A 7,057-nucleotide genomic window follows, 5' to 3' on the forward strand; every position below is an offset into this window, starting at 1 on the left:
TCCCACATGCCGCAACTGAGACCCAGTGCAGCCAAAATTAATTAATTAATTGATTAATTTAAAAAAAAGAAACATAAGATATACCTCCTACTTCAAGAAGCTTACATTTTAGATGGAGAGGAAAGCTAAAAACACAAAGAAGATAGCAGACAATACAGGATGTTAACAGTGAAGGGCGTGATTCCACAGTATCTACCAGAAGTGCCGCAGGAATCTGACAGTGCACGTTTGCAGAGCTTTTAAGAGACTGGTCAAAATAAAAGTCTTGGGAAAGAAGATGGGATATGTGATATGGTGCCAGATTTCCGAAAACCTTGCAAGTCCCAAAGGGAACAGATGCTCAGATATTTGCTCCCTTGTCAAATCTAGCCACACCTCTAACCAAAACTTGTCACTTAGCCAAGCTGGTGTTTCCTATTCCCACTCTCCATTGCTGAAGTCTTTTACCCCATGGGTGGTCCACAGAGCTCTGTCTTGTCTTGCTTGGGAGACGAAGCCTGTTACAGTAGGGTAGGGGGTGGTATAGGTCAGTCTCAGGAAGAAACAGGCAAAGGACAAAGCCAGGCTGGGTAAGGACTTTCCCACTCAAGGAATTTAACATGACCAGACCACAAATTAGATCATCAATCCCACAAGCCAGTCCTTAAGAAAAGGACATGGGACTTGGCATAAAAACCCAAATTAAAAATTACAAACGAGTAAACCTGAATGTAATTCATGTAAATTGTACCTTCAAATATAAAATCAATAAGAGCTGCATGAGAGTATCAAACCTTCATAATAAAAACAACCAAATAATGTAGTTTGTTTTCCTCTAGGCACACTGAATAAAACATAAAAAATGGATCTGTAGGCACTCTGTAACCACAGAATGAAGCTGATAGCTAAGCATCAACCACTATTCAGAGAAAAAGAGCAACACTGTCTTAAGTCAAACATATGTTTCCCATCAAAGCATTACAGCAAATTAAACCTTGGGTGTTTCTCCTCTACTGAAAAGTTCAGAAATATGAACTCGCTGATTCAGCCTGGATTAAACACAGAAGGACAGACATGGAAACCAGCTGTATGTGGCCTCCCATCGCAGTCACATCGGGAAAGCCTCTCTCCATGAGTCTTCCCACGTCCAGTCTTCTAGTCCTGTACCACCTGGGACCTATGTTTACGGCTAGTATTAGCCTCATGTCAGGGCAAAAGTATATGGCTACTCTGAAAATTATCTTGAGGTGAAACCCTCATTCTGGGTTTCCTTGGCATGTGTTGAGATGCTGTATTTGTACTAAATGACTGTTTACAGATATGGAAAGGGCCAGATCACAGGTGCCAATATACTGAGATGCACTAGAATGTGCAGTAAAATGAGCTCATTCGATTTTAAAAACTGAAATGATTGAACCATTTTGGATTGTGAAAGTTATTTAGAGTGCTGAATAAAATGTTAAGGACAGGGTGTTCACACCTTATTATCTGCCCTAAAATTATTTTAAAACCACACAACAGGCATAGGCTTTGTTTTCAAACTCTAAAGTTCAGCTCTCCAGTCGACTTTTAAGTAAGAGGAATGTGTTTCTTTTTTCTGAGTTGGACTTACGGACAAGAAGGAAGAGCCAATGCCAACCTGCATATAGACAGACGTTCATTGTTGACCTTGGATCCAGAGATTCATAAGGTTCTTCTTGTCTTTCTGACCTCAAAGGACAATGGACAAGAACAGTGAGGATGCTGGAGGTGGCGTCCATCCTCACAGAGATTAGAAACAAGAGACAAGGGACTTCCCTTGTGGCTCAGTGGTTAAGAATCTGCCTACCAATGTGGCGGACACGGGTTCGATCCCCAGTCCGGGAAGATCCCACATGCCGCTGAGCAGCTAAGCCCGTGTGCCACAACTACTGAGCCTGCACTCTAGAGCCCACGAGCCACAACTACTGAGCCCACATGCCACAACTACTGAAGCCCGCGCGCCTAGAGCCCGTGCTCTGCAACAAGAGAAGCCACCGCAATGAGAAGCCGGCGCACCGCAGTGAAGAGTATCCCCCGGGCTTACCTGGTGGCGCAGTGGTTGAGAGTCCGCCTGCCGATGCAGGGGACACGGGTTCGTGCCCCGGTCCGGGAAGATTCCACATGCCGCGGAGCGGCTGGGCCCGTGAGCCATGGCCGCTGAGCCTGCGCGTCCGGAGCCTGTGCTCCGCAACGGGAGAGGCCACAACAGTGAGAGGCCTGCGTACCGCAAAAAAAAAAAAAAAAAAAAAAAAAATCCTTAAAGTGATTCTATCAGAGATGAAGCATCCACTTTATCAGCTCTAAAAGGAGTTACTAACTGATACCGCTCAACGCTCTCCTGGAGGCATTGGGTTTTGCAGGGTTGAAGCCTTTCGTGTCACACTTTGCCCAAAAATCAAGTCTATGGCAATTAATCTCTGGTCAAGGGGAAGGAAGACTTGTAGGGGAGAAATGTGGTTTAGGTGGCTTCTGGCGAGCTTTTCCCACCAACTTCGGGAGTGCCAACTTGGGAGCAGGTGAGGGAAAAATAGGATAAGAAATCTAAAGGACCATTTCACAGTTTCCCTGGACCAGGTGGGGCTCTGGAGCAGGCAAACAGTATACTTGAATATAAAATCAAAGCATCGTATAAGAAATTTTGGACCTGGAGCTAATGGTCAAGAAGCAAAACAGAACTACAAGAAATATTACAGGATAACTGGGGAACTTCAAAACAAGGTAAGAAACTTTGCTACTGCTGGATGAAAGAACTACACTAAAAATGACAAAATATTAAAAGATTAGGAACATCTTACACATATACCTGTACTTTTCTCAATTTAACCAGATTAAGGAATTTAACAAGCAACAAAATATACCTCTTAGCAATATTAGGTTTTTTTCTAATTAGCTCACTTTTATATAGTTCATTTTATGGAAGGAGTTGTAGAAATGTCTCCAAAATACTTAAATGAAATTAGACTAAGTAAATTGCCTACAGTTATTTTATTCTCAAAAGAAGAGATAAATGCTATAAAGAAATATTTAAGCAATTATTTAATGTATTTGTCATTAAGGAATCATATACATCTAAAATTTCATTGAAGACCCTGAAATTGTCATCGCTAAATACCAGTGTACAGAAGTAACAAACACAACTTTTTTGTGTCCTGCTTTCCCAGATATCAGATGCAACCATTAACGACACCAGCTTCATGCTGCAGACTGACAATATAAAACTAGTAGCCGACAGCTTCAGACAAAGTAAGACATGGTTACCTTCAATGGCACAATGGAAGACATAAGCCAAGGAGAGAAACACTATGTGAAGTCATGCTTATTTTTATACTGGAGTCACAAGTTATGAAAAGAGTGTTTTTCTTTTTAGAAATAAATGAAATCCTAAAAATGAAAAAAATATTTTGGCTGAATACACTATAGAAGGCCTGTATTTACAAGAATGTTTTGTGTTCAAATAATCACTACCTAATTTATGTTTCATAAGTAAGAATTATTTCATTTATGTAAAGTTGAAAAACATGTACTGTACCATTACGAAACGATGTATGGTTTAGTGATGCAAACAAAAAAGGTTAAACTAAAAAGAACAGCAAATAAAATATAAACACAAAATTCAGGGTCAGGAAGAGGGCATACAAGTGACTCAATTGTACTGGTAATGACAACGTTTCATTTCTGAATGTGGTTCATGGGTATCTGCTGCATTGTTTTTCTCAATACATTGTACACAGTTTATAATTATTACCTTGCATCTATTCAATAATGCTTTTAGTTTCAATAAAGTAAAAAGGCTTGAATTTTAAAGGAAGGATTTGAATAGGCAGACATGAAGCCAATATGAATGAAGGAAAAGTGATAGGACTGACCATGATTTACATGGAACTATGACGTTGAATCTGGCAGAATAAAGAATTCACCTTTGGAGAATGACAGGGATAAGACTAGATACATGGAATAGGGTCAAACCATGGAGGGTCTTAGCTTCTCTGAGGAGTAGAAACTAATGTTAAGTTCCACAGAGAACTCTTGGAAGCTTTAGGCTTAGGAGAAACCTATCAAGGGTTGATTAAGGAAATTAATACGACCTCTGCACACAAGATGGATTGGAGTGGTGGGGATAGAGACTAGAGACAAAGTGAGTAGCTTACTGTAGCAACTCAAGGATAAATTGAAATTTTTCTGGATTGAGATAATCCTGGGAGAAATAAAGAATCTGGAGACAGGATGTGGACAATTACTAGACTTTAAAGAGCTAAGACAGGGTAAACAAAAATTTTTCAATTTTAAAGCAGAATAAGAATTGGAAAGTTGGAAGGGAAAGCAGAATTAGGAGAAAAGATAATAGAGCAAGTTGTACGTATATTGAGTTTGATGTAACAATGGAATACCCAACTGGAAATATCCAATAGACAACCAGAGATACAATGGACAGTTGCCTACAAGTTTCACTAAGGTAAGTATGCAGAGCATGAAAAACACAGTAGTCTTAATTAGTATGTAAAATTAATTATACACAGCCAAAATCCTAACCAACTGGTAAACAGTCAGACTTTTAGAGTACCCTTTAAAAATGACTTTACAACTAATACAACTCTAGAAATTCAGAACTAAATATATTTTGAGGTATGAATTATCTCAAGAAGCACAACAGAGAGGTCCTTTCCAGAAGAGAGTCACACACAAAAATACACATATTCAGAACGGAATCATGCAGAGTCTGTCTTGTAGGTACTCAACTCAACTCAAAAGACAGTTATTGATTGTTTAGAATAGGCAAGTACAGTAATAAGGTAATATAGCTGAACTATCAAAGGTATCATATAGCATCATACAGTTGAAAAAAGATCAAAGTTAATCCTAAAAGGTTAACATTTAGGATTCTCAAAGAGAACTGAAAATGTTTCCCTAATTCTCAATCAGTGCTGACTTCTGTGAAAATCTCTTTCAAGGTAAGAGTCACTGGTTTTCAAACCACTTGGAGAAGTTACAAAGATAATGATTTTTGAGGGTAACTGAGCTTGTGGTACCTGTGGTACCACATATCACCCAATTTCACTTCCGGAGTCAGAAATCATAGATGGTGTGAGCCGCTGGGGAGATGAGCCATTTGACAAAAGTGATTATGAAGGAGTTGAAGCTTAATGGATTAGTATAATGATTTTTTTCTGAAGGCAACAGTGTGGAGATATTTGTAAAAGGTGCAGCAGAACATGGAATCACTAAATGGCAACTATTCTTGCCCTACCGACAGCTTTGTTTTCATATAGGCTGGACTAAATTTCAGAAAGTGTATTAATTTCCCAATGTGATCATTTGTATTTTAAGCCAAAAGACATCTTAAAATACATTAAAACTTTTTTTTTTTTTTACTGAATGCACCAGTGGTGTAAGAAGCAGAAGAGAAATAAAAGTCAAATTGAGAGGCCAAAAAAAATGAAAAGGAAATTTTTAAATGTTCACAAATTTCAGAACATTTTATACCGCAAATAGTATTGCAGACCACAGCCTTCAAGAAATCAACAACTGTGTTAAGCACAAAATCAGAAAATGAATCTTGCACATTTTAACCTTAACACCAGATTCTTTCAAAGATAGCTCAGAAGTTATTGTTAACTACACAAAGTTATAGTTAAAAGTAAGAAGGTAGCATAGCTAAACCATCAACGGTATCATATAGGATCATACAGTTGAAAAAAGAGTGGGTTCTGTTTTACTCAATCTTTGAGATTAATATTGAGAATTTGTCAAAGAGAATAGAAAATGTTTTCCTAATTCTCAAACAGTGCTGACTTCAATGAACAGCTCTTTCAAGACATGAGTAGCTAGTCTTGTGGCTGCTTGGAGAGGTTTCAAAGATAATGATTTTTCAAGGTTAAAATCTACAGACTCCAGCATTTCCTCCAAACGCTCAAAATTGTTCACGAAGGTAGAAGTATTACATTCATGTAAAATGATATGATCTACAGGTGTAATTAAGTTGCATTACACAAAAATTGCCAGTATGCTGTATTAGTGTCTTCAATCTGAACACAGCCCCACGCGCAAGAGGAAAAGATTATCATTCAATCCTAAATATACAACAGTAATCCCTAAGAGAGCAACTCCTCTCATGGTTATACAATAAGAAAGTCAAAACAAACCAGAGCTTTGCCATGAACATTCCAGAACTCAAAACATACTTTTAAGAGAAGTTTGACAATAGCCACTCATTTTCAAGACAAGATATAACATCAATAAAAGATAATCTACTCTGGTATTCATTCGTTTGTTCAAAAGCAAGCGTTAAGTCTAAGGGGTTAGTAGGAAACCCCACTAAATTAGTGGGAGTTGGGGCAGTTTCCAAAGAAACAAGACATGCGCTCTTTGCCCTTGAGAAGTTCACAATCTAGTTAAGGAGAAAACAATTACCAAGCATTTTGAATCTCACTTAAAGGTTGTGAACAAATAAAATTTTTTTAATCTAAATATATTTTAAATGCATTTATTTAATAGCCAAAGTCAGAGTCTACCTCCTCCAAACCTGTGGGGAAATATCATTTTTTTAATAACAGTACAGCTAAAATTTCTTTTGTAAAATGTCTTTTTATAAAGAGCCTAAATGTACCACTTCTGAGATTCCTGTTTTTATATATAAAGCTTACTTAGAAAGGGATCCACGTGTAGATACCAGCTGCCATACTACCAGCTACACACATTGCGTCCTTCAAAGCTGTACAACAGTACTGAGCAGCTGAGGGTGCTTGGATACTCAGAGACTGACTGGAAAGTTGAAAGCAAGGGAAGAAGAGAAGGATGGGGAGACAAAAACAGATGCATCTGGTAGCAGCTGTCAGAGAGCAGAGTCCAGCCCAGAAGAAGTTAGAGGACTCTGCAATGGCAGCAGAAAACTAAGGAGGTGATAAGCACCATGGGGGAAGTAAGAAGGCAGAAGGAGACACAGGTTGTGGAGAGCTTGCTTCTAGAATAGACATGTTCATCTAGCCAGTTTGTGCAGTGGGAGAGCTTTTAAACCTGAAAATAGAACTCAGTAATTCAAGCCATTATGTGAAGACCAATA

The sequence above is a fragment of the Orcinus orca genome, chromosome 19 (genome assembly GCF_937001465.1).
Source record: "Orcinus orca chromosome 19, mOrcOrc1.1, whole genome shotgun sequence".
NCBI lineage: Eukaryota > Metazoa > Chordata > Mammalia > Artiodactyla > Delphinidae > Orcinus > Orcinus orca.